Source organism: Cervus canadensis, chromosome 2 (genome assembly GCF_019320065.1).
Source record: "Cervus canadensis isolate Bull #8, Minnesota chromosome 2, ASM1932006v1, whole genome shotgun sequence".
NCBI lineage: Eukaryota > Metazoa > Chordata > Mammalia > Artiodactyla > Cervidae > Cervus > Cervus canadensis.
Window position 1 is genome coordinate 52,868,307 of NC_057387.1, and position 17,619 is coordinate 52,885,925.

The 17,619-nt window shown below is 40.7% G+C and overlaps 1 pseudogene; it reads right to left on the reverse strand.

The window, feature by feature from the left end:
- Positions 1-246: 246 nt before the first annotated feature.
- Positions 247-17,619, reverse strand: part of LOC122428829 — a 127,041-nt pseudogene continuing 109,668 nt past the window's right edge.

The following is a 17,619-nucleotide window of genomic DNA, read 5'->3' on the forward strand; positions in this document are numbered from 1 at the left end:
CAATGTCGTTTATCAGCTATACCCCAATTAAAAAAAAAAAGTTTAAAAAAATAAGTAAGTTTAAAAAAATAAGTAATTTTAAAAAAGTGTATCACATGAGTAACCAAAATCAGGCCCACACATACATTTACAGGAATGTAATAAATATGTAAAACCAGACACATCTGCACAGTAAAGAGCTTTCATTCCAGGAGCTCATTTGATAATTCATTCATTTATTTATCCACCCTTTCATTCGAAACCTGCTTATTGAGCCTCTATAATGGGTGAGGCACTGCACTGGGAACTAGGGTTCAGCACTAGAGGAGAATTTTCGGTTCTCGTGATGTTTAACCTGACAAGAAAAGGCAGGGTTCACACTTACATTTGTGATCCAGCTTTCTCCCAGAAAAATCTAACCACTCCCAGCCACACAGCCATTTAATAGTCATCAATAAGCAGTTTACTTTCATTACATAATAAAGGTCCCACGTGATCTAAATCATAAAAGAAAACAGAAGAACCACAAGCTGGTTCTCATGTGGTATACTTTGATTTCTTTTCCTACTTCAGTTTCCCTGCGATTTCTAGCCCTAATTCTAGCAACTAGTTACATGATCTTAAACAAGTCACTTAGCTTTTCTAAACCTTGATTTTTTCTCACATGTACGATTCCTTTAGTTAATGTTTAGAAGATTTTTTTTTAAACCTCAAAAATGTACTTTCAGACAAGCTTAAATCTTTTCAGATTCACTGTCTTCAAAGAGCCTCAGGACATTTGCATTATGGTTGATCAGGCAGGACAGGATCACACAGGGTCGGAGGCTGCCCAGTCTCAGCATCAGGAGTTTTCTACTCACCTGGAGAGCCCCTGGAGTCTGATCCTGAACAAAGACACATTATCCGGACCTGGCATTATTTACCCAGCTCAGAACACAGCGGCAGTCTTGGCAAGAGAGGAGGTTGGAGACTGCTTTTGTGGCACTTGCTGCTGCTTTATGGGTTTGCATTTGTAGTGCTAGGACTTTCTTTTCATCTCTTTTCTTTCCTTTTCCTTTTCTAATTGACACAGTGCCTGTACATTTAAATACTTGCAACCGGGTGTGGACATCTTGTATAATAGCTGTATTGGTTATAATGGCCTGTAACAGAAGTGAATGATTGAGACCCAGAAGAATGTACTAAAAATGAAACCCCATATTTGATGTTTTCTCTATAACAAAAAAAAACTGCCTAATTATTTAATTAAGAACAATGATCAATTATTATATAGCTGAAAAAATGTTGGATAAAATTTAATATATATACATGTGTATATATATGGCACTTAAAGCTTTTGAATTCTTTTTCCACTAAACCTGGATTTTCAATCTCTGTTTTAGTTATTTTGGTTCTTTGTTCACATGAACTTTCTTTCACAAACAGCCAGTATTCTGAGGTCTTTTGCTGACCAGATCAAATACTTCGAGACAAGTGACATCAAAAGGCCTTGTTTAGATAAATGGGCTTCTGAAGTAGCAAGATTACGGGCATATGTTGATATCATGACAAAATATTTTCAAATATGTTTTTTTTTTTCTTCAGGTTTTGTATTTGTTTTAATGAGGGTTGGAATTTGGAAATGAAGTGCCCCATAATCCTCATGCTCACTGGCTGACAGGTCCTCCACCTCAGCATTCCTCCTCTGGATCTTTCAGGTTCCTTACTTCTGGTAAGGATATGGTAGGGTGGGACATCCCTGGTGGTCCAGTGGTTAAGGATCTGCTTTCCAATGCAAGGGACATGGATTCAATTCCTCGTCTGGGAACTAGGATCACACATGCCCTGGAGAAAGTCTGAGTGCCATAGCTAAGACCCGACACAGCCAAATAAATAAATTAGTTAATTTAAAAAAAAAAAAAGTGGTAGGACACATTCATTTACACTGAAGGAAGCTTTGTTTTGTTTTTAGGTCCCAGGCCTTTATATAAGAACAAAGTGATGAGTGATGTGGGGATTAAAGTCAAGAGCATCATCCTACTTCACCTTCCCTCCAACCAGTTTCTCCAAACTCCCTGCCTCCACACCCTTTGTGTTCCCAATTCCTTTCTTAGTGAATGAAGAACTTAATCCCAAAGCCCTGGTACAAACCTCAGGGTTCTCTCCCTAGCTCTCCCTTCCTCTCCCCCAACACCCCATTCCTGGGGAGAGCAGGCACCTCGGTCTGAATGCACAGGAGAGCCCAGAGAGGTGACAGACACCGAGGGAAAGGCCTCACCCTCGGGGACTGGGACGCAGGGGTACAGTGTATTGACGTGAGGGCCCCCATGGCCTGGGGTACCAAAATGGGGCCCTGGTGTCAGAGGAATGGATATGGGTCCCCCTGAGAAGGGAGACCCAGCAGCCTCAAAATCCTCTCTTTGGAAATAGTCGCTGCTTGATTGTTTGCCCTTCTGGCAATGGTTGCAGAACCACAGCGGGACCACGTCCTTCAGCCCAAGCTGCTGGGCGAAGTGGCCGATGTGCTGCAGAGTGGGCTTTGGGCACTGCAGGCTCATGCTCTCCGGGCTGCCTCTCACTTGGTTCTGCACACTCGTCTGCTCGCTCTTCTGGGCCTGCACCAGGGTCTCTCCCTTGCATATCTCCTGCAGATTTTGCTGTTGTCAATTTCCTCCACCCACTTCTGCAGCAGAGGCCGCAGCTTATACGTGTTCTTTGAAACTGAGTTGCAAAGCCTCCAACTGACAGGTAGTCCTCTGGCTGAACACCTTTCCAAAGAGAACCCCCAGGGTGAGCCCCACATTGGTCTGGGTATATCCCAGGGTGATCTGCTTCTGCTTTAGGAGTTTGGCGAATTGTTCCAGGTCTTTCTGAAGAGCTTTGATGTCCTGGGACTCCTCAGGGTCCACTCCAGTTTCTCCTTGCCCAGCTTCGTGGCGCCTGAGTGGGGCGGCGCCATGGTCCGGGGAGGCCCCCTCAGAGTTGCTCTCCACCCTGGCTCCTGCCTCGCCCTCTGGCTGAGGTGCCCTTCAGGACGCCTCGGGGCACCGGTAGGCCATCCTTCTGCACAAGTCATAGGGTCGGGGGAACGGGGAAAGCCCCCACACGTCATGCTGGGCACAAGCCCTGGCTGGATTCCTAACCCACCCGGAGGCCCTGGAAAGCTCATCCAGGTCTCAGGATCAACCCAGCCCGCCTGGCTGTGGCCCTCCCTGCCGATGGCCTCCACCGCCCAGCCGGGGCGAGAAGGCCTGAAGAAAGTTTTAAAGATCCATTAGTGAACTAATAAAAAATCTTTTCTAGGGCAACAACTATGAAGGTACTTTTTATGTCTTCTTTGTGATTAGGGGTGAGAGAAATGAAGAAGCATATGTTTTTGTATATATATATTTAAGTTTGTACTTAAAAACTGCCCCGAGTTCTTGATTATCTCAAGGTGAAGACAGTGTTAAATTACTTGTGGTGACTGCCTGTCCGATTGAATATATAGCAGAAGGACAAGGTAAAGGGTAAAATGGACTCAATGCAGAGTGAGCTGTGGGGTTTGAGACTGCGCTGAAGGAGCAGGCAAGGGAGATGGGGATGGTGTCCTGCCTTAATGAAATCCCACTTGTAGAATGTGGATGGCTTTCTTTTGACTCCAAACTGGAGTCTCTCTTCTCTGTGGTGATTGGCGTGTAGGGACTGGTACTCCTATGAACACACATGAAGGAAACAGGCAACTTAAAAGATGACGATTTATGTTCTCAGAATAAACATTGGGAAGTATCAAGTTCACCCCCCTGGAAACTACAAGGGTCTGTTGTTATATGATAGGACCTGGGTTTACTCAGAACTCACAGGACATGTAAGGTTTTAAAGCAGATGTAGTTGGTAAGAAAATGGTAGCAATATAGACCAAAGGGACTAGAAGGGAAGATGGAATCAGAGAAGGTCCTTAACGCATTAGAGATTTCTGAGTCTACAGTTGCACTGTCTAATTTGGTAGCCGCAGTGACTATTGAGCATTTGAAATGTGGCTGATCTGATTTGAGATGTGCTATAAGTGTAAGATGTAAAATGTCTTCAAGAAAATAGGTTCTGAAGACTTAGTTATGAAAAAGAATGTAAAATGTCTTGTTAATAAAGGTTTCATACTGCTTATATGTGAAAACAATAATATTGTGGAAATGTGGGTTTCAATAACATGCTGAGTTAATTTCACCTGTTTCTTTTATGTTTTTTCTAAAACTAACCCTAACCCTAACCCTATCCCTAACCCTAAGCCTAATTTTGACTATCAGAAAATTTTAAATTACTTATGCAAGAAAATTTTATATTACTCACATTTACAATGTACATTATCTTTCTATAGGGTAGGACTGCGCGCAGGAGCAATCCCTCTATATTTGAATGTGGGTAGATATAAGAAGGATGCTCATGTTAAGAATTTTAAAACCTGTGTTTCTAAAATAAATTCTGTAAAATGGTGTAGCAACATAGCTTATTATGATGTGGAATTGGCTATGCCATAGGTTAAGTAGCTTATCCCACAACTTAATAACACTATTCAATAAAATCCCATATATGTATTGGCTTAGAATAGAAGTGTCCTATACCTACCAAAATGAAAAAAAGAGAAGGAAAGGATATAAAGAAACTGTGTTAACACTGGGGAATAGAAGCCATTCATTCAATACAACTCCCACAATTAGAGAAATTTCAGAAACAATTAAAGGATTTGGAAGTCCCTGAGGATTCATTCTAAGAAAGTCTGTCATCTTCCTCCTGGAGAGTCAAAGAAACATATGCTTTAATGCGATTTTTGCTATCTGAGGACTGTGTTCTAGGTAATTTCCAACATGCTGAGCATTTCCCCTCATTTTTCTCCAGAAGAGTCCTGCATGAATTGGGTCTTCAAAGAGAAAATTTTTTATTTCCATATGAAGTCACTCAATGTCCCCTCCACGTTAACCCATCCTTTAAGGAAAGATACCTTCTCAGAAGACTGTTCTACCACATCGCTCATCACTCCCGAGATGTTTTTCAGTCCCAGTGTAATTATCTCCATGATGGAGGAGGCTCCAGATGCATTTATTTGCCCCTCTCTGTGACTGGAAAATGTATTCCATATTCAGTTAAAGTCAGTAATTAAAACGACCTAATCTGCATTCACTTTGTAACCACCAGCTGAAACTCCCCCTCCGTCAACCCCAGAGGTGGGAGGGCTGCTGCATTTAAACCCACACTGAAGATCTCTGATTGGCTGGTGCGCAGTTAGAACAGGTGAAATAATCTAATCTGGAATATTGCTCTCCTCACCTTTTTTTAATAAAGATTTGCCTCACCACAGACCTTAATATAACAGCAGTAAAGGCAAGAGAGGAAATTGGAAACACGGCCAGGAGTGTGCCTTATGGTTCATAACAGCCCCAAATTGTTACTGTTTATTAAAACTAACACCCTTTTGTGAGTGAGGGTGTGGATCAAAATATCCAGTGGTTTCTCTTCTTCAATATTCCCTTTTTTTATAGCACTGAGTTTAATTTCAATTTTAGAGTTTCATTAAGTTTTTAAAATTGTTTCTGACTGAAACATTGACTTAAAAAGGCAACTTGTCTGTAATTTGTCCCTGTTCCTTATTTCCGTTATTTATTTCAATCCGTAGGAGATGTCTGTGGATGGATGACCTCTTGGGCCACTGGGACAAGAAAGAGTTAAGGCAGGTGAAGGACCAGAGGAGACAGAAGTCCAGAGAACTGCCTCACAAAATACAATTAAGGGCCTTTCCCAGGCCCATGGCGCTCTGGTGCTGCCAGAGGTAAGGAGGCTGAGCACAATGTTCTCCTTGTCCACACACCTCCCTTTTGTTTCAGCAGCATTTTGCCTCCCACACATGCAAAAGTTTGAATTTCCTGTTGGCTCTGAGGTGAGATTTATAACATTTATTAAGGTTACTATTCATTGTGAATTTACTGGGCAATAAGCCTAAGAGCTTTTAGGGGTTTAATTGCCTATGTTTACGGGGGTTGCAAAGCTCCCCGCAGAGTCACTGTCAGCCAGGTTGGCCAAATGTGGACTTCTTGGAGTGCCCGGGGCACATGTCCTAGTCCAAGGGGAAGGTCAGGGAGAGCTGAAGGGCTCAGAGGAGACAAAGCCCTCAGGGCATGAGATCGGTTTTTTTCTGCTCTGGCTGTTTTGGTCCACTTCCCGCTGGCTCATCTACCTCATTCTGGCCAAGTCTGAAGACATATTTGAATGTTCCATTCTCTCCAGGAAGAAAGAGAAATAATTTGAAATAATTGCATGAGGGAAGAAGAGAGGGAAAGAAGGGCTGGCAGTGGAAGTAAACACATGTTGCAAACGTAATATGGGCTGCATAAACTGTTTCATGTGTATTGTCACATTTAGTCTTCACAGCAGTCCTGTAAGGCAGGTATTATTACTCCCACTTTACAAATGAGGAAATTGAGGCTTACAGAATGAAATCACTAGTAGAAATGAAGACCGCTAGTGAATGGAAGAACCAGGATTTCAACTCTATTTTTCTGTGGCTCCCCAGTCCTGGTTGGGAGCTCCACATTTCATTCACTCCTGTTTAGCCCTTAGTTGCCACTCATTTAACCTACACAATTGGTTCAGGTGTGTCATCAGGACATTTGAAAGTACAAGGTTAAACTTACTTTTAAGATGGTGGGTTTGTTTTATTTCAAAAAGGTAGCTTTTTTGCAACAGCCTTAACCCTTGACCTCACCAAACCCTTGTAGAATGGAATGAATGCACAAGAGTGGAGTAAAGTAACTGAGCAACGCTGTGGGCCAGGCAGGACAAAGGGACTGTAGAGGGTCTGTCAGTCTGTGAGAGGGAGAGCTACTGAGGCATTTCACTAATTTGACAAAAGAGTGGGGAAAAGAAGTCCTCTGGCTCATTTCATCCATTCATTTATTCAACAGCTATTTGGAATGCACTCACTGTGTGCTAAGCACTGCATTAGGCACGGGGGATGCTAGATACTTCAGCACTCTGCCTGCTCCCCTCCTGCCATGCAGAGGCAGACAGGATGCTGCTCACACCCTGTCTCTTAAAGGCTCTTTCAAATCTACCCAAGTTCTGTCACAGTGACAAATTTCTCAGGTTTCTTAAAGAGATGGTTTAACAAAGGGAAGAAACAAAGCAAAAGACAGAAGTGAAAGAGTTGATGAGCAGACAGTGTACTCTTTATGTGAAAAAAATAAGCAAACACATATACATACGCCTACATTTGTATATATACATAGTGCTGGGCTTCCCAGGCTGCGCTGGTGGTAAAAGAATCTGCCTGCCAATGCACGAGACGTCAGATAAGTGGGTTTGATCCCTGAGTCAGGGAGATCCCCTGGAGTAGGAAATGGCAACCCACTCCAGAATTCTTGCCTGGAGAATTCCATGAACAGAGGAGACTGACAGGCTACAATCCATGGGGTTGCAAAGAGTCAGACACGACTGAGTGAGCACACACACATACATAGTGCAGTCTTCATATCTTCACATGAAATAAATAAATTAGTAATATATATACATGTATACATACACATACATAAAGATGCATGTGTTCACACCTGTGTGTGTGAAATTAGCCTGATGTACAGTCCAAAACGCCATTACAAATTTGATTGGTCTTGTAACAGGCAGAAAACCTACTGGCACAGAGGACTAAGCGGTGGAGCCATCATTGTTGGAAATGTATTGTTCAGGACATTCGTTCACTTATTGATGCAGCAGTAGAAGTTGAATCAGATTCAGTTATTCAGTTGAAGAATAAATTGGAATATTTCAGTGCATTTCTTTTAAAAAAAAAAAAAGCCACTTTAAGCTTATGTATTAAAATGACAAAGTCTTAAATAGGGGTCTCTTTTTCTAAACAAAAGATATGCAAATTGCAATTCAAGATTTATATTATGATAAAAACTGAAATACAAAAGAGTCATTATCCTGCAAAATGTAAAAGTACATTGCTTCATGAGTCTATAATGATATAATGGGATATTGATGTAATAAAAGGTGTCAGAAAGGAGACAATGACCTTAAAATTTTAAGTCAGAAACATTAGAATTGAACAGTAAGTATCTACCCACCTAACTATCCATCTATCTATTGCATATTTTAGAAATTTGAGGTGAGGAAGAGTATATTTTTATCTGCTGATGGTGTAGCCATAATAAGGGGTGTGGAGTTAGAGAACGGGAATTGTTTTTCACATAACCATTCCGACTCTGAAACTGGATAAAGATTTTACCTTGAATTTTAGATTAATAGTACTATCTTTCCTAAAAATCAGTGGTGTGTTATGAGGCTTGGAAATCATTCCTGGCCTAGCCACAGGACAGCAAATGTCAGAGACGCCAGTTCTCCCTGCCTAAGTATGAAAGACTTGCCCACAGTGAGTTTGCAAGGACTCTTAGTTTTTAAGATGATGGGAGCAATTTACAGTTAATCATTGTATGTCACTGCAAAAGAATGGATCAACTTAAAGACACTGCAATAGAACACAAAAGATTTACTCTATCAAATCACAGGGAAATTGTAGCAAACTATTTACATTTGAAGTTATTCTACGGCTTATTTTAAAAAGGGGAAGCATGTGTGTGTGTGTGTGTGTGTGTTTCAGGGGAGACACACTTTAAGTAATCAAGTGATATACCACATGTGAAGCAGACGCACAGGCTTGTTCCCACTACCAAACAGAGCAGAAGGCCTGGTTTAGCTTTATTTGGCAGGAATTTATATACTTGCTTCACTATTTGATCTTAACTTAAACAAAGGATGTTGGTCTCAGCCACCACTGATTTCAGGGTAACAGCTCTGCCTTCTCTCTGAAAGGCAGCAGGATTGTGACACTTCGAAAATCAGATGGTTGCACAGTATGGAAGTTTCTTAAATGTTTATTTATTGTAGTGAGCCAAACCCTCCTTTTCTTGTTTCTGAGTGTGCGATCAATTGCACTGAAAGCTGTAGGCAGAAGGATCTTACTTTCATACAATTGTCAGAACCTTGGCGAGGCCATGCAGAACAAACCCAAACAAACCAGGGACTCTAAATGAGGCCTAAGAACCTACTCTGAGCCCAAACTCCTGATAATTTTCCAGTTCAGAAAGTTGCTGAGGGTCCTCTGTCAGGGTGAGCTCATGGTTTATGATTTCGGAGCCTGTGCAACGCTCCCTTCTATTTCATCTTGACTTAATGTCATTAGTCTTCCTTCACAGAAACCTGAGCACTCATTTTCTAATCTGTCTAGATGATACGCTGACAGCATTTTCCCTGATCGAGACTTTACCATTTATGTCTCTGCCTCTGTTAATCATTTGCAGAAATGAGATTTATAGTAAAAAGGATTAAATCAATTCTGACTACCTCCCAATTCTTAGGTTTTCGGGGATTTTTGATGAACACAGAAACCATGGCCCCTCAGAGATGCTTTCCTAAGAAGATCTTTCTTAGCTTTGTGAGGTGGCCTTTCAGCGTCTCCGAGTCTCTGTGGATCATAGCAGGTCCACTTCTCCATGTTTTGTTTGGCAACCACGCCCGAGAGGCTACACTCGGAGCCAACTCAAGCTGTTTTTGATTAGAATCGATGAGTGAGCCATCCATTCTCTTCTCCTTCATTCTCCATCTTTCCTTCATTCTCTTCTTCCCAGTCCGAAGATGAGTACCCTTAGGAAAGGTATCAACCGATTTCAATTAAGTGTTTGTCTTTTGAGTTTCTCATCATGGGGTAAATTGTGACATTTTTAGCCGGCAGGGATTGAAGAGAAAAATTGCACTAATCGCAACTAAATCACAGTTTATTTTGTTCCTTTCTAATTTCTCTAATCTTTCACTGACTTGAAATTCCTACTATGTGTCAGGCCTTGTGCAAGGCCAGGGACTTTCACGAACTGCAGTCTTCCTTCCGTATTCACAGGGGACAGGTTCCAGGACTCCCATGGATACCAAATCTGCAGGAGTTAGTTGAAGTCCCTTATATTAATATAAAATGATGTAGCATTTCCATAAAGCCCACACGCACCCTCTTGTTTACTTTAAATCATCTTTACCTACCTAATACAGTGTAAATGCTATGTAAGTAGTTGCCAGCACAGCAAATTCAGGTTTTGTTATTGAGAACTTTCTGGAATGTTTCTCCCATATATTTTCAGCTGTTTGAATCCACAGATGAGGGTAGTCGTTCCCTTCTCCAGGACATCTTCCCAACCCAGGGATCAAACCCAGGTCTCCCACATTGCAGGTGCATTCTTTACCACCTGAGCCATCAGGGAAGCCCTATAAAGGGTCAAGTCAACTGTAATCATTTTCTTTCTTTCTCCTCCTCCCTTTGTTCCTTCCTTCCCTCAGTGGTTTTTTTTTTTTTTTTCTTTTTTCCAAATTTACTCTTATTATTTTGCTTAGTTGCCTTGGATTTCTTCCTCTGATCCTCATGGTGAGTGCAGGGATAGCATTTCCTGAGTTTTTTCTTCATTCTGTAAATCCTGTTTATCCCACGAGCTATGCTATCTAGCAAGAAGGACAGTGATCATATTGACATATCCTTGGCCATGTGTCTAGACCAGAGTCAATGCCTTTAAATTCACTGAACTACTTACTCACCAAAAGTCACTCTAAATCATCTGCTCTATGTCATTCCATTTGCTGTCTACTGCAGTCTAGAAAATATCTGGACCACAGTTCTCTCTGTTTGATTTCCTCTGTCTGGCCCTGTGTTCATCCCCTTGGTCTAGGTAGACATTTTGGCTTCTCTGGCTTTTAACCTTATTACTAGATAGATTCTAGGTCCTTTAACACAAAATGCAGATCTTTCAGACTCTCCCCTTTTGGGGCCACTCTTGGAAACAATTTGATACTAGAGATATAGTTAACCTATACACCCAGAATGTTTTTACAGTACCATCTCACTTGGTAGGTATAGGGCTTGCTGCTGTCCCTGGGTTTAACGTGGGAAAGATGAGTAATGTGTCACACATTTTGGCCTCAATTTGGAGTGTATTTTTTCACCATGGTGAACTGGCTCATGTCTGTATATTTTAAAGTCATTGTGTCATTTCATTTTCCCACTGAGGGTTAAATATTTGTATGTGTAGGATTTGTATCTCATACACACAAAGATTTGATTGTCCAAGATCCTAGCAGTGGTTGCATACATTGTGTCTTCATAGGGATTAGACTCGGAGGTGGTAGAAGCACCCTACAAATTTTGGACTGAGATAGTATGGGGACCTGCACACTGTAACCACAGGCTAGGAAAGAACCAGAAGTTTCACCCATACTATAAAGGTAAACTTCTGGCACTTCCTCAAGATATGACAGGTTAAAAAGGAACATCAGAAGTAGGATCCAGGGTACCTCACTTTTTTGTTAGTTTGACATAAAGGATTTAGCAAGTAGGAATAGAATAAGAAGCATTACTAACTCTGGTTTCAAGGATTCAGTCAGTCACATTGTGTGGGGTGCTCACCGCCATCAATATTCACAAACAACACCTCCCCTATACACAGCATTCTGCTGAAGATGCAAATTCTTATAAAATACAGTTCTTCCTTTCCAAGAGCTTATGATGAGTCTAAAAGAGACCACTACAGGCTTAAATGATAGAAGCCACTATATATAAGACTTGTTTGGACTATATCATGCCGAGGGTGCACCAAAGACAGTACAGTAACTGAAACTGAGATGAAGGAGAACTTGCTTAAAGATGTGGCCTACTTCACTGGTGTGTGACCTGCACTGTCTCATGGGACTAATGATACTGGGCTGTCACGATCTTAAAATTCTTAGTAATTTAATCTTTGAATGTGTTCCGTAGGTGACACCCTAAGGTAGAATGGAGCAGGCACATGAACAGGGAATATACATATACAATAAGCATGGCTGTCTGTCTTTGCTGCCCCATTCAGACTTGGAATTCACAATGCCCCAGCTGAGTGTACAATTCTGGTGGACCTACAATATGCGGGAGTTACTGTGGAAGACTCAAAGCAAGTACAAGGTCAAAATGTTATATCCATGACTATAAGCAAAGGAGAGGGGACGCTGATATGTCCCGGAGGCCAGGTTTTTCATTCCACCAGAATTTGCTTCAAACACAGATCACAGAAAGAAGGCATGGTGTTCTAAGAAATGCAAACAATCAAAGCATCATATCATATCCTTCTTTTACTCATGTTACGTCCATGTGTTAGCCAATCACTTAAGCTGAAAATGATGACACAGAAGTAAAGGAAGTGGTAGGGCAATCCAGAGTCCTTGTTTCCCCTCTTCCTTCCCTTTTCATCAGTAAATTGAAAGCATGTTGGTGAATGTGTATGTATAAATAAAAGTGATAAAAGCAGTTGAGTTAGTTTTGTGTACCATTTCCACTCTTTGGTAGCAAAATACATATGCATGTACAAACTATGAAATAAAACTAATGCAATTTCAGTAATTCTGCACATAATATAAATACTTTTGTATTTACATTTAAAACTGGCATTGCACATATAAAGATGACCAGTAAATAAAATTCATGCTAATAATTAAAAATCTTAATTTTTGTTTACTTAGAATTGCATTAATAGAAAATTAAAAATGTGACAATTCAAAGGAGATACCACAGAAGAAATAAAATTTTATACTTCTTCCTGTTTTTTGAACAAAGGCCTCCATATTTTCATTTTTCACTTGGTACCACAGACTATACATCCCCTGCCTGAGGGTCTTGACGGAAAGATGAAACTTGCAAAAGCAAAAAGCTTCTATTGGAAGTGCTACTTTTATGCCCTAAAATTGATCTATTTGATTTGGTCTGTGAATACCATAATGAAAGTGTGAACACTCAAAAATATTTGATCTATTGATTCAAAGCTTCGAAAATTAAACCTACCCCAAATACTTTTTCATTTAAAATTTTCTCTTCTGGTTACTCTATGCTCTTTAAATTTTTTTGTACATTCAACCCTTAAACCTTCATCTGTAACAGACTTGGAGTAAGGTATAGGGCAAGTCAACCTAGGTTTTTCTTAAAATGTTGTATCATCACCCATGACCTTAGTTGTCTCCAGAATCACATTTAAACTCCTGATTTTTCTTTGTAAGTTCTTTATAAATATTTATTTTAATTTTCATTCATTTCTATTCACTGACTGTCCATGCCCCTGGGTTGCTGTGGGTTCTTGGTTCCAACCCAGCAACCATCTCAATAGTTCCTTTATGGAACTCATCTCTTCTACCTCTAAGTCACATATACCACTCTTTCTACCTGGAACAATCTCAGTGAGCCATCTGATTACTTCTATTTCTCCCGTCTCTCAATGCAAAAAGAGAAAAATGGAGATTTCTCAGTCTCACTCCACCTCAGCTCCACTACAGATCCACCAAAAGAGAGGAGGAAGTACTTTATAACTATAAAACACTATACACACACAAAGCATGGCTATTAAAGTTGTTTTAATTATGTTGAGAACAGTTAATACTTCTTTAAGGCTTACTATAGCCAGGCAGTGTTCTAAACCTTGTGTGTATTAATGCATTTATATTCTCACAACAACACAGAAAGGTTAAGTAACTTGTTAAACAGCTAGTAAGTGGTGGAGGTGGGATTCCACCCCAGCAATCCCCCATTTACCTTCCTAAGGGAAGGTGTGGAAAGTCTCACGACACCATACTTTGGTGTGCCATCACACTGATCAATTAGCATGTACTTAAGAAGACTCTGCTTTAATGTGCCCAAGAGAAAGGGAGGACAGAACACCCCGATTTTTATATTGATGATTGCCTGCCAGAAAAATCCGCTCACTGTTTGCCTCTATGTTTCTGTCTGGTTCAGCTTTGTTTTTTAATTTTGAAGCGCAGACCTTCTCTGGGAAGTTAGATTTTACTTTGATATTTCCACCCGAGGCTGGAGCTTGGAGAGCGTGCTCTCTCGCACAGATGCTTACTCGAGCTGTGTGACCACCAGCCTAGGAGACTCCGCTGCAATCTGCTTGGAACTTCCTACAGGACCACCCAGAAGCTGCAGCTGGTGCTGAGAACTGCGGTGGCCGCCTGTTTACATGAGAACGTGAGTTGAAGGAAGTGGACAATACCTGCTTTCTGCTGTCAGCCAAGGACTCCATTCCCATGGAAAGATTTGATGTGTAATCTAGAATATTCAAAAGTTTTAGGCCCCAACTATTTTCCAGACATGGGAAAAAACTGGGGCAAAAGGGAGTTTCTCCCAGGATGCTGGCAGCCTCTCTCTGGTCCGGGAAAACCAGCTGTAGGTCTGGGACCATGGTTCGGACAGACTCCAAATGTGCTGATCCTCAGATAGACCACGTTGAAAGAGCCATTTTCTCATACAAAGACTTTCCATTGAATCATATCCTATGCACTATCTCTGGCTTCTCAGAGAGGAACAACACTGAACTTGTAAAGAAAACAAAAAGTGTCCTTAAAACCCTGGCCCATATCTTTTGCGGATAGCCAAGTTCATGCCTAGCCACCCCGGGAGGGCATTTGGCAACAGTCGCAGAAGAAAGCTTTTCTGTCCTGATGAATAACAGTGTCCGGAAGAGCTGTCTTGCAGGGTGAGGGGTGCCTGTGGAAGCAAGGCAGAGTTTTATGGAGCTGTTAGCGACGCCTTTATAGCACACTTTAGGTAGCAGATTTTTTGCTGAACAGGTTATCTTACTTCTGTGTTTTTGTAAATCAAACTCTTCTTTACAATTTTGTTTTGGACTACTTCAGAGGGCTCACAAATTAAAGAATTCCTAACATCTATTTCCACAGTAAATTCAGATTTTCAGAGATCAAGTTGCCTTAAATTAAGGGGGACCTGTATCACCAACTTGGTCCCTTCAGTTTTGCCATTTCACCAGGGCCATGTCAAACCATCTGGACTCCATGAAGCTAACATGCCCTGCGAAGGAGAAAGAAGCAGGCTAGCCACCTGGAGACAAATGTTGCAAGTCGATGAGGCCTGTCCTCTGTTGAAGGCATAAAGCATATTCTTTGGGGTTGAGCCTTGAGAAGAAGAGCACACTCAGATTTACTGAACTGGTACTATGCACCAGGCATTTAATTGCACGATAGCCCCATGAGGGTAGAAGATAATGAGATAAAACTTAATAAGCACCTACTAGCCAATGGGCATGAAGCTAGTAACTTCATTTTTAAATGTATTGTTTCATTTAGTCTTTGTAATTAGGGTTGCCATAGTTAGCAAATTAAAATCTAGTTAACATCTAGTTACATTTGAATTTCAGATAAGTAACACATTCTTTTCAGTATAAATATGTCTCATACAGTATTTGGGATATACTTATACTTAAAAATGTTGTTTTCTACTTTAAATTCATATTTAAGAGGGGGTTCTGTATTTTATCTAGAGGAGGAAATGGCAACCTACTCCATTATTCTTGCCTGGGAAATAACATGGACAGAGGAGCCTGGCAGGCTACAGTCCATGGGATTGCAAAGAGTCGGACACAACTTAGTGACTAGATCACTACCACCACCTGTATTTGACCTGGCAATGCTGTTTGGAAGAATCCTAAGAAGAAACGATTATTATTCCCATTTTACAATTGAGGAAACTAAGACTCAGAGACATTTTTTAAAAATTGCCCACAATGGCAAGTAAAGATAGAGGAATTGGGATAACTGTTTCTGTTTGATTTTAAACCCTATACTGTCAGCAACTATACCATACAGTCTCCTCATCTAGGCTAATAAATAGAGTCAGTTTTATTCAGTCAAATAAACTGCCTCAAGAGAAAGAGCTAACTTCAATATTAAGTACTAGATATTTATTAATGATCTACCGAATCCAAAGCCTTGTGCTAGGGCTGGAGACAAGAAAAGATGCATATGAGGATACTTTACGAACCAGGACCTGCTCTCATAGGAAAATATAATATAGTGGAGAAGATGAATGAGAGATGAGGAGAGGGAGTTGAGGGAGAGGGGAAAATGCTAAATATATTTCTAGTCAATTTCAGGTGTTTTAAGCAGAAACATCAGTGTTGTAGTTGACTCTGCTTTAAAAATCCTGAGGTCCACTTTTGAGAGCCTTGGTGGTATGGAGGTGGGGTCCTGAGGAAAATGGATGACCATCCTTGGTGTCCCCAAGGAGCAAGATTCCTATAAGAGATTAGCAGCTGCCACTTTGTGGAGTCACCAATTCCTCAGGTCCATGGCTCCAGGTCACACAGAGACTTTCAGAGTTGGTAGTGGCTTGTCTGTCACATTGCCCACCTCACTGATACCAGGGTCACCCTGGCAAAGCTGCCCAGGGAAGGCTACCCCTTCCTCCCTCAGCACTTTATGTGAAACCTGCCCATTCTGCCAACTTGTGTGAAGATGGCCAAAAGAGATTTGTTTTAGAAAGGCAGAATCCAAGAAAGCAAGTCTTAGAAGCACAAAGAAATTAGAATCATCATAGGATAATATTTGAGTTCTTCCTCAAGTACCACGTCAGATGTTTCTTAAGTTTTATTCCTAAACATCACAAGAAAACAATAAGGTAAAAATTGCTCTCTCTTCCTTACAGATGAGAAAACTGAGACTCAAAGATGGTAAGGGACACGCTGAAGGTCACACAGTCAGGATGAAGAGCTATCTGCTCTGAACTATGTTTTTTGTAAAGCATTGTGTTCCCTCCTTAAAACAAAGGGAATGGGACCTTTTCCCCTGCAGGCAGGCAGAGAAATTCAAATAAACAGCAAGCAGAAAGAGATGATGTTCAGGGCCTTGGTGAAAAGAAATGGGGCTGAATCTAATACCATTCTCTCTTATCTCTAATTGAAACTGAGGGTAGACATGCCTGTTTTTGCAGCTAACATCAAAAATAGAAATCAACACAGCACAAATGAATATCTAATGTTATAGCTTACGGTATGATTCTTTTTCCTATGTCATTTTACAAAATAGAAAAGATTTGGGAAGAGAAACTTAGAAACAGACACAGAAGACGCTTATGTCTTGATAGTAAGGACCGTTTTAAAGTTGAAGTTCTGGTTTTGATAAGAAAAAGCTTTTAAGAGTGCTTTTTATACAGCATTGTATATCTGTATTTATAGTCAATTCCTTCCTTCACTTTGCCTCTCTTGTGCTACAATGGTAACTTTCCCTTCATATTTTCCCAATGGTTAACATTCTACTTCTGAAAATTATCCATTAAAATTTTATCAATTTTGTGTTTTGGTGAGACAGTATGAGGAAATGCCATTGTGAAATTAGATTTTTCTTTGACATCAGGCGCCCAGTCAGCAATCCAATCCCATGTGTTTCTATTGAGACATTAGGGTTTGATATAATTTTGGGCAGAAAACATTTTAAAAATGAAACAATTGAATTTTCTAGATGGTCTTGGGGACCACTTAACTTAAGAGAATACACTTCCAAATCAAAAGCCTTTCAATCATTTTAAATATTATTTGGATGATATTTGCTCTGTGTGTAGTAGCAGTTTGAATTTGTATTGAATGTTTGACCGGCTCATGCACACATAGATGATGTATGAAATTATTATTTCATATTTTTCTAGTGTTTGCATTGCAAGTGACATCTGGCTGACAGGAACTTGGAGAAATGGGATACGAAGTGAATGCTGCAGTTACCACAAGCATCGTATTTATCAAAAGGTTTAAGGTTGGCCTGTCTTTGTTTAACATATGAAACTTGGAACATTGA